The following is a 22,928-nucleotide window of genomic DNA, read 5'->3' on the forward strand; positions in this document are numbered from 1 at the left end:
ATTTTCCATTGGCTTTGGGGACCTTACAGAGGTTTACAAATTCATGGGGGGCTTTGATGAGGTGAATAATAAAGGTCTTTTCCCTGCGGTGGGAGAGTTCAAAACCAAGGAGCATATATAAAAGCTGAGAGGAGAAATATTTAAAAGGGAACTGTACAGCTACAGTTTCACAGAGAGGGTGTTGCATATGTGGAATGAAGTGCCACACAAAGTGATGGATGCGGGGACGGTTACCGTGTGTAAATGATGTCTGGGTAAGTACATTATTAGGAATGGTTTAGAGGTAACTGCGACTAGTTCAGTTCGAGTGAAGGAGTCATTATGGCTGTGTTGGAGCGAAGGGCCTGTTTCTATGTTGGATGACCCGATGTCTCAAAAAAGGGGTCCCTAATGGGAGACTCCTTCTATAACAGGGATCTCCATTGGAGGGATGCCCAATGTAATTGTGGTCTCTGATGAGGAGAGTCTCTATAACGGGGGTACCGAAGGCAAGACTCCCCGTGTAACTGTGATCCCCATTAGGGAGACTCCCCGTGTAACTGTGATCCCCGTTAGGGAGACTCCCTCTGTAACTGTGATCCCCTTTAGGGAGACTCCCCGTGTAACTGTGATCCCCTTTAGGGAGACTCCCCGTGTAACTGTGATCCCCTTTAGGGAGACTCCCCGTGTAACTGTGATCCCCGTTAGGGAGACTCCCCGTGTAACTGTGATCCCCTTTAGGGAGACTCCCTGTGTAACTGTGATCTCCGTTAGGGAGACTCCCTGTGTAACTGTGATCCCCTTTAGGGCGACTCCCTGTGTAACTGTGATCCCCGTTAGGGAGACTCCCCGTGTAACTATGATCCCCGTTAGGGAGACTCCCTGTGTAACTGTGATCCCCGTTAGGGAGACTCCCCGTGTAACTGTGATCCCCTTTAGGGAGACTCCCCGTGTAACTGTGATTCCCTTTAGGGAGACTCCCCGTGTAACTGTGATCCCCTTTAGGGAGACTCCCCGTGTAACTGTGATCCCCGTTAGGGAGACTCCCCGTGTAACTGTGATCCCCGTTAGGGAGACTCCCCGTGTAACTGTGATCCCCGTTAGGGAGACTCCCCGTGTAACTGTGATCCCCTTTAGGGAGACTCCCCGTGTAACTGTGATCCCCTTTAGGGAGACTCCCCGTGTAACTGTGATCCCCTTCAGGGAGACTCCCCGTGTAACTGTGATCCCCGTTAGGGAAACTCCCCGTGTAACTGTGATCCCCTTTAGGGAGACTCCCTGTGTAACTGTGGTCCCCGTTCGGGAGACTCCCTGTGTAACTGTGATCCCCGTAAGGGAGACTGCCCGTGTAACTGTGATCCCCGTTAGGGAGACTCCCCGTGTAACTGTGATCCCCTTTAGGGAGACTCCCTGTGTAACTGTGATCCCCGTTAGGGAGACTCCCCGTGTAACTGTGATCTCCGTTAGGGAGACTCCCTGTGTAACTGTGATCCCCGTTAGGGAGACTCCCTGTGTAACTGTGATCCCCTTTAGGGAGACTCCCTGTGTAACTGTGATCCCCTTTAGGGAGACTCCGCGTGTAACTGTGATCCCCTTTAGGGAGACTCCCTGTGTAACTGTGATCCCCTTTAGGGAGACTCCCCGTGTAACTGTTATCCCCTTTAGGGAGACTCCCTGTGTAACTGTGATCCCCGTTAGGGAGACTCCCCGTGTAACTGTGATCCCCGTTAGGGAGACTCCGCGTGTAACTGTGATCCCCTTTAGGGAGACTCCCTGTGTAACTGTGATCCCCGTTAGGGGGACTCCCCGTGTAACTGTGATCCCCGTGAGGGAGACTCCCCGTGTAACGGTGATCTCCGTTAGGGAGACTCCCCGTGTAACTGTGATCCCCTTTAGGGAGACTCCCCGTGTAACTGTGATCCCCATTAGGGAGACTCCCCGTGTAACTGTGATCTCCGTTAGGGCGACTCCCCGTGTAACTGTGATCCCCTTTAGGGAGACTCCCCGTGTAACTGTGATCCCCTTTAGGGAGACTCCCCGTGTAACTGTGATCCCCGTTAGGGAAACTCCCCGTGTAACTGTGATCCCCTTTAGGGAGACTCCCTGTGTAACTGTGGTCCCCGTTCGGGAGACTCCCTGTGTAACTGTGATCCCCGTTAGGGAGACTCCCCGTGTAACTGTGATCCCCGTTAGGGAGACTCCCCGTGTAACTGTGATCCCCTTTAGGGCGACTCCCTGTGTAACTGTGATCCCCGTTAGGGAGACTCCCCGTGTAACTGTGATCTCCGTTAGGGAGACTCCCTGTGTAACTGTGATCCCCGTTAGGGAGACTCCCTGTGTAACTGTGATCCCCTTTAGGGAGACTCCCTGTGTAACTGTGATCCCCTTTAGGGAGACTCCGCGTGTAACTGTGATCCCCTTTAGGGAGACTCCCTGTGTAACTGTGATCCCCTTTAGGGAGACTCCCCGTGTAACTGTTATCCCCTTTAGGGAGACTCCCTGTGTAACTGTGATCCCCGTTAGGGAGACTCCCCGTGTAACTGTGATCCCCGTTAGGGAGACTCCCCGTGTAACTGTGATCCCCTTTAGGGAGACTCCCTGTGTAACTGTGATCCCCGTTAGGGGGACTCCCCGTGTAACTGTGATCCCCGTTAGGGAGACTCCCCGTGTAACGGTGATCTCCGTTAGGGAGACTCCCCGTGTAACTGTGATCCCCTTTAGGGAGACTCCCTGTGTAACTGTGATCCCCTTTAGGGAGACTCCCCGTGTAACTATGATCCCCGTTAGGGAGACTCCCTGTGTAACTGTGATCTCCGTTAGGGAGACTCCCCGTGTAACTGTGATCCCCTTTAGGGAGACTCCCTGTGTAACTGTGATCCCCTTTAGGGAGACTCCCCGTGTAACTATGATCCCCTTTAGGGAGACTCCCCGTGTAACTGTGATCCCCTTTAGGGAGACTCCCCGTGTAACTGTGATCCCCGTTCGGGAGACTCCCCGTGTAACTGTGGTCCCCGTTCGGGAGACTCCCTGTGTAACTGTGATCCCCGTTAGGGAGACTCCCCGTGTAACTGTGATCCCCGTTAGGGAGACTCCCCGTGTAACTGTGATCCCCTTTAGGGAGACTCCCTGTGTAACTGTGATCCCCTTTAGGGCGACTCCCTGTGTAACTGTGATCCCCGTTAGGGAGACTCCCCGTGTAACTGTGATCTCCGTTGGGGAGACTCCCTGTGTAACTGTGATCCCCGTTAGGGAGACTCCCTGTGTAACTGTGATCCCCGTTAGGGAGACTCCCCGTGTAACTGTGATCTCCGTTAGGGAGACTCCCTGTGTAACTGTGATCCCCTTTAGGGAGACTCCCTGTGTAACTGTGATCCCCGTTAGGGAGACTCCCCGTGTAACTGTGATCCCCTTTAGGGAGACTCCCTGTGTAACTGTGATCCCCGTTAGGGAGACTCCCTGTGTAACTGTGATCCCCGTTAGGGAGACTCCCCGTGTAACTGTGATCTCCGTTAGGGAGACTCCCTGTGTAACTGTGATCCCCTTTAGGGAGACTCCGCGTGTAACTGTGATCCCCTTTAGGGAGACTCCCTGTGTAACTGTGATCCCCTTTAGGGAGACTCCCCGTGTAACTGTTATCCACTTTAGGGAGACTCCCTGTGTAACTGTGATCCCCGTTAGGGAGACTCCCCGTGTAACTGTGATCCCCGTTAGGGAGACTCCCCGTGTAACTGTGATCCCCGTTAGGGAGACTCCCCGTGTAACTGTGATCCCCGTTAGGGAGACTCCCCGTGTAACTGTGATCCCCGTTAGGGAGACTCCCCGTGTAACTGTGATCCCCGTTAGGGAGACTCCCCGTGTAACTGTGATCCCCGTTAGGGAGACTCCCCGTGTAACTGTGATCCCCTTTAGGGAGACTCCCCGTGTAACTGTGATCCCCGTTAGGGGGACTCCCCGTGTAACTGTGATCCCCGTTAGGGAGACTCCCCGTGTAACGGTGATCTCCGTTAGGGAGACTCCCCGTGTAACTGTGATCCCCTTTAGGGAGACTCCCCGTGTAACTGTGATCCCCGTTCGGGAGACTCCCTGTGTAACTGTGATCCCCTTTAGGGAGACTCCCTGTGTAACTGTGATCTCCGTTAGGGAGACTCCCTGTGTAACTGTGATCCCCGTTCGGGAGACTCCCTGTGTAACTGTGATCCCCTTTAGGGAGACTCCCCGTGTAACTGTGATCCCCGTTAGGGAGACTCCCTGTGTAACTGTGATCCCCGTTAGGGAGACTCCCCGTGTAACTGTGATCCCCTTTAGGGAGACTCCCCGTGTAACTGTGATCCCCGTTAGGGAGACTTCCTCTGTAACTGTGATCCCCTTTAGGGAGACTCCCCGTGTAACTGTGATCCCCTTTAGGGAGACTCCCCGTGTAACTGTGATCCCCGTTAGGGAGTCTCTCTGTGTAACTGTGATCCCCTTTAGGGAGACTCCCCGTGTAACTGTGATCCCCTTTAGGGAGACTCCCCGTGTAACTGTGATCCCCGTTAGGGAGACTCCCTGTGTAACTGTGATCCCCGTTAGGGAGACTCCCCGTGTAACTGTGATCCCCTTTAGGGACACTCCCCGTGTAACTGTGATCCCCATTAGGGAGACTCCCTGTGTAACTGTGATCCCCTTTAGGGAGACTCCCCGTGTAACTGTGATCCCCGTTAGGGAGACTCCCCGTGTAACTGTGATCCCCTTTAGGGCGACTCCCCGTGTAACTGTGATCTCCGTTAGGGAGACTCCCTGTGTAAGTGTGATCCCCGTTAGGGAGACTCCCTGTGTAACTGTGATCCCCGTTCGGGAGACTCCCTGTGTAACTGTGATCCCCTTTAGGGAGACTCCCCGTGTAACTGATCCCCGTTCGGGAGACTCCCTGTGTAACTGTGATCCCCGTTCGGGAGACTCCCTGTGTAACTGTGATCCCCGTTCGGGAGACTCCCTGTGTAACTGTGATCCCCGTTAGGGAGACTCCCTGTGTAACTGTGATCCCCGTTCGGGAGACTCCCCGTTTAACTGTGATCCCCGTTAGGGAGACTCCCTGTGTAACTGTGATCCCCGTTAGGGAGACTCCCCGTGTAACTGTGATCCCCTTTAGGGAGACTCCCTGTGTAACTGTGATCCCCTTTAGGGAGACTCCCCGTGTAACTGTGATCCCCGTTAGGGAGACTCCCTGTGTAACTGTGATCCCCGTTAGGGAGACTCCCCGTGTAACTGTGATCTCTGTTAGGGAGACTCCCCGTGTAACTGTGATCCCCTTTAGGGAGACTCCCCGTGTAACTGTGATCCCCGTTAGGGAGACTCCCCGTGTAACTGTGATCCCCGTTAGGGAGACTCCCCGTGTAACTGTGATCCCCGTTAGGGAGACTCCCCGTGTAACTGTGATCCCCTTTAGGGAGACTCCCTGTGTAACTGTGATCCCCGTTAGGGGGACTCCCCGTGTAACTGTGATCCCCGTTAGGGAGACTCCCCGTGTAACGGTGATCTCCGTTAGGGAGACTCCCCGTGTAACTGTGATCCCCTTTAGGGAGACTCCCCGTGTAACTGTGATCCCCGTTCGGGAGACTCCCTGTGTAACTGTGATCCCCTTTAGGGAGACTCCCTGTGTAACTGTGATCTCCGTTAGGGAGACTCCCTGTGTAACTGTGATCCCCGTTCGGGAGACTCCCTGTGTAACTGTGATCCCCTTTAGGGAGACTCCCCGTGTAACTGTGATCCCCGTTAGGGAGACTCCCTGTGTAACTGTGATCCCCGTTAGGGAGACTCCCCGTGTAACTGTGATCCCCTTTAGGGAGACTCCCCGTGTAACTGTGATCCCCGTTAGGGAGACTTCCTCTGTAACTGTGATCCCCTTTAGGGAGACTCCCCGTGTAACTGTGATCCCCTTTAGGGAGACTCCCCGTGTAACTGTGATCCCCGTTAGGGAGTCTCTCTGTGTAACTGTGATCCCCTTTAGGGAGACTCCCCGTGTAACTGTGATCCCCTTTAGGGAGACTCCCCGTGTAACTGTGATCCCCGTTAGGGAGACTCCCTGTGTAACTGTGATCCCCGTTAGGGAGACTCCCCGTGTAACTGTGATCCCCTTTAGGGACACTCCCCGTGTAACTGTGATCCCCATTAGGGAGACTCCCTGTGTAACTGTGATCCCCTTTAGGGAGACTCCCCGTGTAACTGTGATCCCCGTTAGGGAGACTCCCCGTGTAACTGTGATCCCCTTTAGGGCGACTCCCCGTGTAACTGTGATCTCCGTTAGGGAGACTCCCTGTGTAAGTGTGATCCCCGTTAGGGAGACTCCCTGTGTAACTGTGATCCCCGTTCGGGAGACTCCCTGTGTAACTGTGATCCCCTTTAGGGAGACTCCCCGTGTAACTGATCCCCGTTCGGGAGACTCCCTGTGTAACTGTGATCCCCGTTCGGGAGACTCCCTGTGTAACTGTGATCCCCGTTCGGGAGACTCCCTGTGTAACTGTGATCCCCGTTAGGGAGACTCCCTGTGTAACTGTGATCCCCGTTCGGGAGACTCCCCGTTTAACTGTGATCCCCGTTAGGGAGACTCCCCGTGTAACTGTGATCCCCGTTAGGGAGACTCCCCGTGTAACTGTGATCCCCTTTAGGGAGACTCCCTGTGTAACTGTGATCCCCTTTAGGGAGACTCCCCGTGTAACTGTGATCCCCGTTAGGGAGACTCCCTGTGTAACTGTGATCCCCGTTAGGGAGACTCCCCGTGTAACTGTGATCTCTGTTAGGGAGACTCCCCGTGTAACTGTGATCCCCTTTAGGGAGACTCCCCGTGTAACTGTGATCCCCGTTAGGGAGACTCCCCGTGTAACTGTGATCCCCGTTAGGGAGACTCCCCGTGTAACTGTGATCCCCGTTAGGGAGACTCCCCGTGTAACTGTGATCCCCGTTAGGGAGACTCCCTGTGTAACTGTGATCCCCGTTAGGGAGACTCCCTGTGTAACTGTGATCCCCTTTAGGGAGACTCCCTGTGTAACTGTGATCCCCGTTAGGGAGACTCCCCGTGTAACTGTGATCTCCGTTAGGGCGACTCCCCGTGTAACTGTGATCCCCGTTAGGGAGTCTCCCCGTGTAACTGTGATCCCCTTTAGGGAGACTCCCCGTGTAACTGTGATCCCCGTTAGGGAGACTCCCCGTGTAACTGTGATCTCCGTTAGGGCGACTCCCCGTGTAACTGTGATCCCCTTTAGGGAGACTCCCTGTGTAACTGTGATCCCCGTTAGGGAGACTCCCTGTGTAACGGTGATCCCCGTTAGGGAGACTCCCCGTGTAACTGTGATCCCCGTTAGGGAGACTCCCTGTGTAACTGTGATCCCCGTTAGGGAGTCTCCCCATGTAACTGTGATCCCCTTTAGGGAGACTCCCTGTGTCACGGTGATCCCCTTTCGGGAGACTCCCCGTGTAACTGTGATCTCCGTTAGGGAGACTCCCCATTTAACTGTGATCCCCGTTAGGGAGACTCCCTGTGTAACTGTGATCCCCGTTAGGGAGACTCCCCGTGTAACTGTGATCCCCTTTAGGGAGACTCCCTGTGTAACTGTGATCCCCGTTAGGGAGACTCCCCGTGTAACTGTGATCTCCGTTAGGGCGACTCCCCGTGTAACTGTGATCCCCGTTAGGGAGTCTCCCCGTGTAACTGTGATCCCCTTTAGGGAGACTCCCCGTGTAACTGTGATCCCCGTTAGGGAGACTCCCCGTGTAACTGTGATCTCCGTTAGGGCGACTCCCCGTGTAACTGTGATCCCCTTTAGGGAGACTCCCTGTGTAACTGTGATCCCCGTTAGGGAGACTCCCTGTGTAACGGTGATCCCCGTTAGGGAGACTCCCCGTGTAACTGTGATCCCCGTTAGGGAGACTCCCTGTGTAACTGTGATCCCCGTTAGGGAGTCTCCCCATGTAACTGTGATCCCCTTTAGGGAGACTCCCTGTGTCACGGTGATCCCCTTTCGGGAGACTCCCCGTGTAACTGTGATCTCCGTTAGGGAGACTCCCCATGTAACTGTGATCCCCGTTAGGGAGACTCCCTGTGTAACTGTGATCCCCGTTAGGGAGACTCCCTGTGTAACTGTGATCCCCGTTAGGGAGTCTCCCCATGTAACTGTGATCCCCGTTAGGGAGACTCCCTGTGTAACTGTGATCCCCGTTAGGGAGACTCCCCGTGTAACTGTGATCCCCGTTAGGGAGACTCCCCGTGTAACTGTGATCTCCGTTAGGGAGACTCCCCGTGTAACTGTGATCCCCTTTAGGGAGACTCCCCGTGTAACTGTGATCCCCGTTAGGGAGACTCCCCGTGTAACTGTGATCCCCGTTAGGGAGACTCCCCGTGTAACTGTGATCTCCGTTAGGGAGACTCCCCGTGTAACTGTGATCCCCTTTAGGGAGACTCCCCGTGTAACTGTGATCCCCGTTAGGGAGACTCCCCGTGTAACTATGATCCCCGTTAGGGAGACTCCCTGTGTAACTGTGATCCCCGTTAGGGAGACTCCCCGTGTAACTGTGATCCCCTTTAGGGAGACTCCCTGTGTAACTGTGATCCCCTTTAGGGAGACTCCCCGTGTAACTGTGATCCCCGTTAGGGAGACTCCCCGTGTAACTATGATCCCCGTTAGGGAGACTCCCTGTGTAACTGTGATCCCCGTTAGGGAGACTCCCCGTGTAACTGTGATCTCCGTTAGGGAGACTCCCTGTGTAACTGTGATCCCCGTTAGGGAGACTCCCCGTGTAACTGTGATCCCCGTTAGGGAGACTCCCTGTGGAACTGTGATGGGTTCCAGGGATCCGTGGAGGTGGAGCCCACCTGCCCTGGGAACCTCTGATGAAGACATTCTTGCCATGTGTTGTGTGAGTGGTGGGGCAAGGGGAGTGAGGTGGGCGTTGGTAGTGTGTGCGCATCGACTCCTTGTTGTATTGATGCTTCGTTCGCCTTGGGATATCCAACAATGGAGATAGAGGTCAGCAATTCACCTGTGAGTTTCGACTCTGAAGAAATATGCAGAGAGGCAGAGACACACACTCACTGTACACTGTCAGCCAGAACAACAGCGACAACAGCTTCATTTCAGTTTAACAGTTGGGTGGAGTCAAGGTTCAGGGATTCACTTCCTCTCGGAGGAGGAACCTACCTTCAGGCATCCCCACAGCAGCTGCCTTGCGATGGATTGTTGTTTATTGCCATGCCTCCTTTGTTCTTGACCCTGCCAGTCACATATCAACTGAATCTTCAATCATCCGACAATCCTGACCAGATCACATGAGAAACTTGTCCAGACAGGCCGCTGTAAACCACATAACTGATTTCACTCCACGCTGACACAGATCTGCCTCAAGTTTGTCCACTGGTCTTCATCTGTGTCCCCTTGGTCTCTTAATGTTCAGTTCAAGGCATTTCACTGTCCAGTCTCTTCATCTCTGCTAAAAAAAGGTCCTTACCAAAGCACAACCACAAGAAACAGCAGCATTAACATCGGTCAAAAACACAGGGCGCGAGGAGGGGAGAGCTGTGAGGGAGCTGGATTAACATCAGTAGGGATACAGTCAGTAACACAGGGCCCTGGGGGGGAGAGGGGTTACTGAGGGACAGTGTGGGGGAGCTGGATTAACATCAGTAGGGATACAGTCAATAACACAGGGCACTGGGGGGAGAGGGGTTACTGAGTGACAGTGTGGGGGAGCTGGATTAACATCAGTAGGGATACAGTCAGTAACACAGGGCCCTGGGGGGAGAGGGGTTACTGAGGGACAGTGTGGGGGAGCTGGATTAACATCAGTAGGGATACAGTCAGTAACACAGGGCCCTGGGGGGGGAGAGGGGTTACTGAGGGACAGTGTGAGGGAGCTGGATTAACATCAGTAGGGATACAGTCAGTAACACAGGGCCCTGGGGGGGAGGGGGGTTACTGAGGGACAGTGTGGGGGAGCTGGATTAACATCAGTAGGGATACAGTCAATAACACAGGGCACTGGGGGGAGAGGGGTTACTGAGTGACAGTGTGGGGGAGCTGGATTAACATCAGTAGGGATACAGTCAGTAACACAGGGCCCTGGGGGGGAGAGAGGGGTTACTGAGTGACAGTGTGAGGGAGCTGGATTAACGTCAGTAGGGATACAGTCAGCAACACAGGGCACTGGGGGGGAGAGGGGTTACTGAGTGACAGTGTGAGGGAGCTGGATTAACATCAGTAGGGATACAGTCAGTAACACAGGGCACTGGGGGGGAGAGGGGTTACTGTGGGACAGTGTGGGGGAGCTGGATTAACATCAGTCGGGATACAGTCAGTAACACAGGGCACTGGGGGGGAGAGGGTTTACTGAGGGACAGTGTGGGGGAGCTGGATTAACATCAGGAGGGATACAGTCAGTAACACAGGGCACTGGGGGGGGAGAGGGGTTACTGAGTGACAGTGTGAGGGAGCTGGATTAACATCAGTAGAGATACAGTCAGTAACAGGGCACTGGGGGGGAGAGGGGTTACTGAGGGACAGTGTGAGGAAGCTGGATTAACATCAATAGGGATACAGTCAGTAACACAGGGTACTGGGGGGGGAGGGGGGTTACTGAGTGACAGTCTGAGGGAGCTGGATTAACATCAGTAGGGATACAGTCAGTAACACAGGGCACTGGGTGGGGAGAGGGGTTACTGAGGGACAGTGTGAGGGAGCTGGATTAACATCAGTAGGGATACAGTCAGTAACACAGGGCCCTGCAGGGGGGAGAGGGGTTACTGAGGGACAGTGTGAGGGAGCTGGATTAACATCAGTATAGATACAGTCAGTAACACAGGGCACTGGTGGGGGGAGAGGGGTTACTGAGTGACAGTGTGAGGGAGCTGGATTAACATCAGTAGGGATACAGTCAGTAACACAGGGCACTGGGGGGGAGAGGGGTTACTGAGGGACAGTGTGAGGGAGCTGGATTAACATCAGTAGGGATACAGTCAGTAACACAGGCCCCTGGGGGGGGAAGAGGGGTTACTGAGTGACAGTGTGAGGGAGCTGGATTAACATCAGGAGGGACACAGTCAGTTACACAGGGCCCTGGGTGGGGAGAGGGGTTACTGAGTGACAGTGTGAGGGAGCTGGATTAACATCAGTAGAGATACAGTCAGTAACACAGGGCACTGGGTGGGGAGAGGGGTTACTGAGTGACAGTCTGAGGGAGCTGGATTAACATCAGTAGGGATACAGTCAGTAACACAGGGCACTGGGTGGGGAGAGGGGTTACTGAGGGACAGTGTGAGGGAGCTGGATTAACATCAGTAGGGATACAGTCAGGAACACAGGGCCCTGGGGGAGAGAGGGGTTACTGAGTGACAGTGTGAGGGAGCTGGATTAACATCAGTAGGGATACAGTCAGTAACACAGGGCACAAGGTGGGGAGAGGGGTTACTGAGTGACAGTGTGAGGGAGCTGGATTAACATCAGTAGAGGTACAGTCATAACCATTGGTGTGTGCCGTGTTTTGAATACTTGTGGGAATTCTGGTTTCGCAGAAGGTGTATGATAATGATAGATGTTAACTAACAAAGCTGGTCACCTGCTGAATGATAGCGAGCACCAGTGTTTGACATTGATCAATTTATATTGACGCACGAAATTCTGTGTCCATGAGAGAATCCAGCTGCTTCTCGGCGCACTAATGGATTCCTTCAAGGCAACATGTCTCTGTGTGCAATGCTCCCTCAGTGCTGACCGCCAGCATATGCAACACTTGTTCAGCACTGACCCTCCGACAGTGCCCACTCCCTCAGCACTGACCCTCCGACAGTGCCCACTCCCTCAGCACTGACCCTCCGACAGTTCCCACACCCTCAGCACTCACCCTCCGACAGTGCCCACTCCCTCAGCACTGACCCTCCGACAGTGCCCACTCCCTCAGCACTGACCCTGACAGTGCCCACTCCCTCAGCACTGACCCTCCGACAGTGCCCACTCCCTCAGCACCGACCCTCCGACAGTGCCCACTCCCTCAGCACTGACCCTGACAGTGCCCACTCCCTCAGCACTGACCCTCCGACAGTGCGGCACTCCCTCAGCACTGACCCTCCGACAGTGCGGCACTCCCTCAGCACTGACCCTCCGACAGTGCGGCACTCCCTCAGCACTGACCCTCCGACAGTGCGGCACTCCCTCAGCATTGACCCTCTGACAGTGCCCACTCCCTCAGCACTGACCCTCCGACAGTGCAGCACTCCCTCAGCACTGACCTTCCGATAGTGCCCACTCCCTCAGCACTGACCCTTCGACAGTGCAGCACTACTCAGCACTGACCCTCTGACAGTGTGGCGTTCCCTTGGTGCTGACCCTCTGACAGTGCGTCGTTCCCTCAGTACATGACCCTCCGACAGTTTGACGTTCCGTCAGTGCTGACCCTCTGCCAGTGTGGTGTTCCCTCGGTGCTGACCCTCTGACAGTGTGGTGTTCCCTAAGTGCTGACCCTCTGACAGTGTGGTGTTCCCTCAGTGCTGACCCTCTGACAGTGTGCCGTTCCCTCAGTGCTGACCCTCTGACAGTGTGCCGTTCCCTCGGTGCTGACCCTCTGACAGTGTGCCGTTCCCTCAGTGCTGACCCTCCGACAGTGTGGTGTTCCCTCGGTGCTGACCCTCTGACAGTGTGCCGTTCCCTCGGTGCTGACCCTCTGACAGTGTGCCGTTCCCTCAGTGCTGACCCTCCGACAGTGTGGTGTTCCCTCGGTGCTGACCCTCTGACAGTGTGGCGTTCCCTCGGTGCTGACCCTCCGACAGTGTGGCGTTCCCTCAGTGCTGACCCTCTGACAGTGTGGCGTTCCCTCGGTGCTGACCCTCTGACAGTGTGGCGTTCCCTCGGTGCTGACCCTCCGACAGTGTGGCGTTCCCTCGGTGCTGACCCTCTGACAGTGTGGCGTTCCCTCTGTGCTGACCCTCTGACAGTGTGCCGTTCCCTTGGTGCTGATCCTCCGACAGTGTGGTGTTCCCTCAGTGCTGACCCTCCGACAGTGTGCCGTTCCCTCAGTGCTGACCCTCCGACAGTGTGGCGTTCCCTCAGTGCTGATCCTCTGACAGTGTGGCGTTCCCTCGGTGCTGACCCTCTGACAGTGTGGTGTTCCCTCAGTGCTGACCCTCCGACAGTGTGGCGTTCCCTCGGTGCTGACCCTCCGACAGTGTGGCGTTCCCTCGGTGCTGACCCTCCGACAGTGTGGCGTTCCCTCGGTGCTGACCCTCTGACAGTGTGGCGTTCCCCCGGTGCTGACCCTCCGACAGTGTGGCGTTCCCTCAGTGCTGACCCTCTGACAGTGTGGCGTTCCCTCAGTGCTGACCCTCCGACAGTGTGGCGTTCCCTCGGTGCTGACCCTCTGACAGTGTGGCGTTCCCTCAGTGCTGACCCTCTGACAGTGTGCCGTTCCCTCAGTGCTGACCCTCTGACAGTGTGCCGTTCCCTCGGTGCTGATCCTCCGACAGTGTGGTGTTCCCTCAGTGCTGACCCTTTGACAGTGTGGTGTTCCCTCAGTGCTGACCCTCTGACAGTGTGGCCTTCCCTCGGTGCTGATCCTCCGACAGTGTAGCGTTCCCTCAGTGCTGACCCTCTGACAGTGTGGTGTTCCCTCAGTGCTGATCCTCCGACAGTGTAGCGTTCCCTCGGTGCTGACCCTCTGACAGTGTGGCGTTCCCTCAGTGCTGACCCTCTGACAGTGTGCCGTTCCCTCAGTGCTGACCCTCTGACAGTGTGCCGTTCCCTCGGTGCTGATCCTCCGACAGTGTGGTGTTCCCTCAGTGCTGACCCTTTGACAGTGTGGTGTTCCCTCAGTGCTGACCCTCTGACAGTGTGGCCTTCCCTCGGTGCTGATCCTCCGACAGTGTAGCGTTCCCTCAGTGCTGACCCTCTGACAGTGTGGTGTTCCCTCAGTGTTGACCCTCCGACAGTGTGGCGTTCCCTCGGTGCTGACCCTCTGACAGTGTGACGTTCCCTCGGTGCTGACCCTCCGACAGTGTGGCGTTCCCTCAGTGCTGACCCTCTGACAGTGTGGTGTTCCCTCGGTGCTGACCCTCTGACAGTGTGGTGTTCCCTCAGCACTGACCCTCTGACAGTGTGGCGTTCCCTCGGTGCTGACCCTCTGACAGTGTGGCGTTCCCTCAGTGCTGACCCTCTGACAGTGTGGCGTTCCCTCGGTGCTGACCCTCCGACAGTGTGGCGTTCCCTCAGTGCTGACCCTCTGACAGTGTGCCGTTCCCTCGGTGCTGACCCTCTGACAGTGTGGCGTTCCCTCAGTGCTGACCCTCCGACAGTGTGGCGTTCCCTCGGTGCTGACCCTCTGACAGTGTGGCGTTCCCTCTGTGCTGACCCTCTGACAGTGTGCCGTTCCCTCAGTGCTGACCCTCTGACAGTGTGCCGTTCCCTCGGTGCTGATCCTCCGACAGTGTGGTGTTCTCTCAGTGCTGACCCTTTGACAGTGTGGTGTTCCCTCAGTGCTGACCCTCTGACAGTGAGGTGTTCCCTCAGTGCTGACCCTCTGACAGTGTGGCCTTCCCTCGGTGCTGATCCTCCCACAGTGTAGCGTTCCCTCAGTGCTGACGCTCTGACAGTGTGGCGTTCCCTCGGTGCTGACCTTCTGACAGTGTGGCGTTCCCTCGGTGCTGACCCTCTGACAGTGTGGAGTTCCCTCAGTGCTGAGCCTCTGACAATGTGGCGTTCCCTCGGTGCTGACCCTCTGACAGTGTGCCGTTCCCTCGGTGCTGACCCTCCGACAGTGTGGCGTTCCCTCGGTGCTGACCCTCCGACAGTGTGGTGTTCCCTCAGTGCTGACCCTCTGACAGTGTGGCGTTCCCTCGGTGCTGACCCTCTGACAGTGTGGCGTTCCCTCGGTGCTGACCCTCCGACAGTGTGGTGTTCCCTCAGTGCTGACCCTCTGACAGTGTGGCGTTCCCTCAGTGCTGACCCTCTGACAGTGTGCCGTTCCCTCAGTGCTGATCCTCTGACAGTGTGGCGTTCCCTCAGAGCTGACTCTCTGACTGTGGCGTTCCGTCAGTGCTGACCCTCTGACAGTGTGGCGTTCCCTCGGTGCTGACCCTCTGACAGTGTGGCGTTCCCTCGGTGCTGACCCTCTGACAGTGTGCCGTTCCCTCGGTGCTGACCCTCTGACAGTGTGGCGTTCCCTCAGTGCTGACCCTTTGACAGTGTGGGGTTCCCTCAGTGCTGACCCTCCGACAGTGTGGCGTTCCCTCGGTGCTGACCCTCTGACAGTGTGCCGTTCCCTTGGTGCTGACCCTCCGACAGTGTGCCGTTCCCTCGGTGCTGACCCTCTGACAGTGTGGCGTTCCCTCAGTGCTGACCCTTTGACAGTGTGGTGTTCCCTCGGTGCTGACCCTCTGACAGTGTGGCATTCCCTCAGTGCTGACCCTTTGACAGTGTGGTGTTCCCTCGGTGCTGACCCTCTGACAGTGTGGCGTTCCCTCAGTGCTGACCCTTTGACAGTGTGGCGTTCCCTCGGTGCTGACCCTCTGACAGTGTGCCGTTCCCTCTGTGCTGACCCTCCGACAGTGTGGCGTTCCCTCAGTGCTGACCCTCCGACAGTGTGGTGTTCCCTCTGTGCTGACCCTCTGACAGTGTGGCGTTCCCTCGGTGCTGACCCTCCGACAATGTGGCGTTCCCTCGGTGCTGACCCTCCGACAGTGTGGCGTTCCCTCGGTGCTGACCCTCTGACAGTGTGGTGTTCCCTCAGTGCTGACCCTCTGACAGTGTGGCGTTCCCTCAGTGCTGACCCTCCGACAATGTGGCGTTCCCTCGGTGCTGACCCTCTGACAGTGTGGCGTTCCCTCGGTGCTGACCCTCTGACAGTGTGGCGTTCCCTCAGTGCTGACCCTCTGACAGTGTGGTGTTCCCTCAGTGCTGACCCTCCGACAGTGTGCCGTTCCCTCAGTGCTGACCCTCCGACAGTGTGGCGTTCCCTCAGTGCTGACCCTCTGACAGTGTGGCGTTCCCTCTGTGCTGACCCTCTGACAGTGTGGCGTTCCCTCGGTGCTGACCCTCCGACAGTGTGGTGTTCCCTCGGTGCTGACCCTCCGACAGTGTGGCGTTCCCTCGGTGCTGACCCTCCGACAGTGTGGTGTTCCCTCGGTGCTGACCCTCCGACAGTGTGGCGTTCCCTCGGTGCTGACCCTCTGACAGTGTGGCGTTCCCTCGGTGCTGACCCTCTGACAGTGTGCCGTTCCCTCGGTGCTGACCCTCCGACAGTGTGGCGTTCCCTCAGTGCTGACCCTCTGACAGTGTGGTGTTCCCTCAGTGCTGACCCTCTGACAGTGTGGTGTTCCCTCAGTGCTGACCCTCCGACAGTGTGGCGTTCCCTCAGTGCTGACCCTCCGACAGTGTGGCGTTCCCTCAGTGCTGACCCTCCGACAGTGTGGTGTTCCCTCAGTGCTGACCCTCTGACAGTGTGGCGTTCCCTCAGTGCTGACCCTCCGACAGTGTGGTGTTCCCTCAGTGCTGACCCTCTGACAGTGTGGCGTTCCCTCGGTGCTGACCCTCTGACAGTGTGGTGTTCCCTCAGTGCTGACCCTCTGACAGTGTGGTGTTCCCTCAGTGCTGACCCTCTGACAGTGTGGCGTTCCCTCAGTGCTGACCCTCCGACAGTGTGGCGTTCCCTCGGTGCTGACCCTCTGACAGTGTGGGGTTCCCTCAGTGCTGACCCTCTGACAGTGTGGCGTTCCCTCAGTGCTGACCCTCTGACAGTGTGGCGTTCCCTCGGTGCTGACCCTCTGACAGTGTGGCGTTCCCTCGGTGCTGACCCTCTGACAGTGTGCCGTTTCCTCTGTGCTGACCCTCTGACAGTGTGGGGTTCCCTCAGTGCTGACCCTCTGACAGTGTGGGGTTCCCTCAGTGCTGACCCTCTGACAGTGTGGGGTTCCCTCAGTGCTGACCCTCTGACAGTGTGCCGTTCCCTCTGTGCTGACCCTCTGACAGTGTGGGGTTCCCTCAGTGCTGACCCTCTGACAGTGTGGCGTTCCCTCAGTGCTGACCCTCTGACAGTGTGGTGTTCCCTCAGTGCTGACCCTCTGACAGTGTGGGGTTCCCTCAGTGCTGACCCTCTGACAGTGTGGTGTTCCCTCGGTGCTGACCCTCTGACAGTGTGGCGTTCCCTCGGTGCTGATTGGGTCCTCCATTCCGATGTGTGACCTTGTGACCGAGGTCTGTATTTCCCTGTCTTTGCCCTGAACCATGCCTGTATTCAATGTCCCAGGGTGATCAATGTGATATGCTAAAGCTTTACGGGGAGATATTCAGAACTCAGATTGTTTCTAAAGAGCTCCTTCGACGACCAGATAGTAAAAGGAGAAAGGAGATGAGAGGTTTTGGCTAGAAATTCCCGCGTTCAGGAAGCTGAGGGATAGAGTGACAGGAATTGGAGGAGCAGAGTGATCCTGGAGTGGTACAGCTGGGCACAGAGATCGGGTGTAGGGGCATGTTGTTTTCATTGGGATCTTGGTTTGTTGGCTGCGTCAGTGTTGGTTGTCCGTCCCTAGTAGCCCCTTGAGGGGTTGGTGGTGAACTACCTTCTCAAGCCCCTGCTGTAGACGTGCTGTTGGTGGACCCACAGTGTTGGTCAAGAAGGTATACCAGGATTGTCACCCAGTGAGAAGGTCAAAATGGCGTTGGTTCACCATGTGGCTGATGGTTGGGGAGTTGACAGTGATGGTCCTTGAACTGGAAGTTTAAAATGTTCATATGGAGTGGCAGTGAGTGATGATTAAGGCTAAAGGAACACCAGCTTTTATTTGAAGGGAAATGGGAGGATAGACATCAGGAAGTCTTGCTCCATCTGTACAGGGTGCTGGTGAGACCCCACAGGGAGCACTGTGTCCTCACTGAGGGAGGGATAGACTCTCCCCACGGGGCAGTTCAGGGGAGGTTCCCTCAGCTGCTCCCTGGGGTGAAGGGGTCTCTCTTCGGAGGAGACGGGGGAGCAGCTTGGAGCAGTCCCCGTCAGAGTTGAGATGAACAAGAGGGTGATTGAGGAGAGAGCCTGGGATGTGACTGGGAAATCAGGCAGACAGTGAAGTGGGATAGGTGAGCCATGTTGGCCATGGGAATGAAGAACAGCAGGCTGTGAGGGGCCGAACCACCTACAGTGATCCTCCAGCCCCATGTGTGTAGCTGTCAGGTGGCTATGCTCTCCCTTTTGCTTGGGTTGCTGGTGTGTTGGAAAGTCTGTGTTCACCTCACAGAGGAGCCTTAATCTGATACAGCATGTCCCAGTATTGGCTGCTTCTGGTTTGTGTCTCTGCTGTCGTTTTGCTCTTTTCTTTCATCCCTGGTGTCTTTCGGATTTCCTTTTTCCCTCCTACCCACCTCTGCTGAACCCTCGCTCCCCCCCCCGGTGTGTGGTTTTGTTCCTTTCTGTGGCTTCTGGTCTTTGACTGTATGTATTTTCTTCCCACACTGTAGGTCTGTACACACTCTCCACCAGTATTGCTGCCCTTCAGCACCATCACACAACACCCATCTAGGTAACCCCGTGAGACACTCAGACTGCAGGTAAGCGTAGTTTGCACCCTGCTTCCTCCCCGCGCCCCCCCGCCCCCCAACACCTCCCCCCACCCCCCCGCCACTCCTGCACTTCCCTCGTCTTCCCATTTCACAGCCACCACTTCCTCGCCTGCACGCTGCACCCCCCCCCCACCCACCCCCTCCGCACGGTTCAAACCTCCCAGCTCCTCCTGGCCTCAACACCCCCTTCAACTCGGTCTCACTCATACACACTCTCACTCACTCACACACACTCACACAGACATACTCACAGACACACTCATACATACTCACTCTCACTGTCACTCTTACAGACACACACTCACTCACACTCTGTCAATCTAGACACTCGGTCTCACTCATACACACTCACACTCACACTCACTCACACACTCACAGACACACTCATACATACTCACTCTCACTGTCACTCTTACAGACACACACTCACTCACACTCTGTCAATCTAGACACTCGGTCTCACTCATACACACTCACACTCACTCACACACTCACAGATATACTCACAGACACACTCATACATACTCACTCTCACTGTCACTCTTACAGACACACACTCACTCACACTCTGTCAATCTAGACACTCGGTCTCACTCATACACACTCACACTCACTCATACACACTCACACAGATATACTCACAGACACACTCATACATACTCACTCTCACTGTCACTCTTACAGACACACACTCACTCACACTCTGTCAATCTAGACACTCGGTCTCACTCATACACACTCACACTCACTCACACACACTCTCACAGATATACTCACAGACACACTCATACATACTCACTCTCACTGTCACTCTTACAGACACACACTCACTCACACTCTGTCAATCTAGACACTCGGTCTCACTCATACACACTCACACTCACTCACACACACTCACACAGATATACTCACAGACACACTCATACACACTCATACATACTCACTCTCACTGTCACTCTTACAGACACACACTCACTCACACTCTGTCAATCTAGACACTCGGTCTCACTCATACACACTCACACTCACTCATACACACTCACACAGATATACTCACAGACACACTCATACACACTCATACATACTCACTCTCACTGTCACTCTTACAGACACACACTCACTCACACTCTGTCAATCTAGACACTCAGTCTCACTCATACACACTCACACTCACTCACACACACTCACACAGATATACTCACAGACACACTCATACACACTCATACATACTCACTCTCACTGTCACTCTTACAGACACACACTCACTCACACTCTGTCAATCTAGACACTCGGTCTCACTCATACACACTCACACTCACTCATACACACTCACACAGATATACTCACAGACACACTCATACACACTCATACATACTCACTCTCACTGTCACTCTTACAGACACACACTCACTCACACTCTGTCAATCTAGACACTCAGTCTCACTCATACACACTCACACTCACTCATACACACTCTCACAGATATACTCACAGACACACTCATACATACTCACTCTCACTGTCACTCTTACAGACACACACTCACTCACACTCTGTCAATCTAGACACTCGGTCTCACTCATACACACTCACTCATACACACTCTCACAGACACCCACTCACAGGCACACTCACTCATACATACTCTAACAGACACCACACTCATTGTCACTCACCCTCACAGACACACTCTCACAGACACACACACTCTCACTCACACACTCTCTGTCAATCTCGACACTCAGTCTCACTCATACACACTCTCACAGACACCCACTCACACACACTCACTCACACACACATTCTTCTCTCAGTCTATACACACAGTGTCATTCACTCACACACACAGTCAATTTATACACTCGGTCTCATTCACACACACACACAATTTATACACTCAGTCTTATTCACACACACACACTCTCTCAATTTATACACTCGGTCTCATTCACGCACATACACACACACAAACTCTCTCAATCTATACACTTGGTCTCACACACACACTCAATCTATACACTCAATTTATACACTCGGTCTCACACACACTCTCTCAATCTATACACTCAGTCTCACACACACACTCAATCTATACACTCAATCTATACACTCGGTCACACACACAATCTATACACTCGGTCTCACACACACTCTCACACACACACTCTCTCATACACTCTCACTCATTCTCACACTGTCTCTCATACACTCACTCATTCACACACACACTCACTCATTCACACACACACTTACATACTCTCATTCACATGCATTGTCTCACACACACTCATTCACACACTCACGAACTCTCTCACATACTCACTCACATTCCCTCACAAACACTGTCTCACACACACTCATTCACACACTCACGAACTCTCTCACATACTCACTCACATTCCCTCACACATCACTGTCTCACACACACTCATTCACACACTCACGAACTCTCTCACATACTCACTCACATTCCCTCACACACATTGTCTCACACACACTCATTCACACACTCACGAACTCTCTCACATACTCACTCACATTCCCTCACACACACTTTCTCACACACAGTCACTTGCACATACATACACACTTGCATGCAAATGCCCACACTCATTCATACACAAACGCACATTGTCTCACACACGCATTCTCACACTCACATTCTTTCTGAAACACACTCATACTCACTCACATGGTCTCCCACACAGCCTCACATGCACACTCTCACACACACAAACATGTACACACACTCTCACACTCACGCACTCTCACACTCGCACACTCTCACACTCTCACACACAGACTGACACAGGACACACACTCCCATATATGGCCTAGTTTCTGCCCACTACGTTGTGCCCCTTCACCCATCCCCCCCACAGACAAAGTTCCAGATGGATTTCTGGGCTAGACCACAGGCTCCAGGAGTAAACCCAATCCCTTCCCAAGGACTAGAAACATTGGGTAGATCTTACCATGGCCCCCATGTTCTGCTACCCACTCACCTCAAGGATGTAGGGGTGCCCAAGACCCTTGTGAGTGCAGGCCCAGCCCTGTGTTTGCACTCAGGCAGGATGGAGAGTATTCCAGTGGGAGCCCAATACAGCTTCATCCAGAGAGACCTCCTCCCAGCCCTTCCCCTTCAGGGCCCTGGGCTAGTGCACCAGCGAAGGCTGGCAGAGGAGATGGCACAGAGCTAGTACTGACAGTCCCAGTTGGCTGTGGTGATTCTCAGCCAGAGCCGCATCACTGCCTCGGAATACTCATTAGGAACAGGAGGAGGCCATTCAGCCCCTCCATCCTCCAGCCTGTTACACAGGAACAGGAGGAGGCCATTCAGCCCCTCCTCCTCCAGCCTGTTACACAGGAACAACAGGAGGCCATTCAGCCCCCCCTCCTCCTCCAGCCTGTTACACAGGAACAGGAGGCCATTCAGCCCCGTCCTCCTCCAGCCTGTTACACAGGAACAGGAGGAGGCCATTCAGCCCCTCCTCCTCCAGCCTGTTACACAGGAACAGGAGGCCATTCAGCCCCTCCTCCTCCAGCCTGTTACACAGGAACAGGAGGCCATTCAGCCCCTTCCTCCAACCTGTTACACAGGGACTGGAGGCCATTCAGCCCCTCCTCCCTCCAGCCTGTTACACAGGGAACAGGAGGCCATTCAGCCCCCTCCTCCTCCAGCCTGTTACACAGGAACAGGAGGCCATTCAGCCCCCTCCCCTCCTCCAGCCTGTTACACAGGAACAGGAGGCCATTCAGCCCCCTCCCCTCCTCCAGCCTGTTACACAGGAACAGGAGGCCATTCAGCCCGTCCTCCTCAAACTTGCTCCCCCTCACCCGACGTGAGCTTGTGGCTGATCTGTGAGCCAAGCGCAGATAGCTGCCTTGCCTCCACTCCTTGCTCGTTCCCTTGCCCTTCTGGAAGGCTGTTTGCTGTGTGAACTGAGACCCCCCCCCACCCCCCCCCCCCCCCGAGGATTAGGGCCTACCAGGGCCTTTGGGGTGAGCTCTGGGCTGCTTCCTGATTCGGTGGGGCAAAGTCCATCCCAGAGGGGGAATTGATGGCAAGGTCCACGCTGCCTTTGAGCCATTGTATCTCAGGGCAGGACGGTGTGAGACCATCTCGGAGCCTTTATAAACCGCTCTTACTGAGTCCTTCCTCGACCACAGTCACTCACTGTTCACTGTTCCGACCTGTTCCTTGTGGGCTGCTATCTGTCATGGTTAGTGAGAGTGGCATCTTAGAGAGGGGTTGGCTCAGAACAGGAGTGGGGGGTGGGGGGCAGGCGGGGGGGGGGGGGGGGGGGGGGGGGGTGGGGGGAGAGAAGGTGGACACTTACACAGCCTGGATTTCGTGGCCCAGTCAGAGAAGAAAATCAAACTCCAAAT

The sequence above is a fragment of the Chiloscyllium punctatum genome, chromosome 39 (genome assembly GCF_047496795.1).
Source record: "Chiloscyllium punctatum isolate Juve2018m chromosome 39, sChiPun1.3, whole genome shotgun sequence".
Lineage (NCBI taxonomy): Eukaryota > Metazoa > Chordata > Chondrichthyes > Orectolobiformes > Hemiscylliidae > Chiloscyllium > Chiloscyllium punctatum.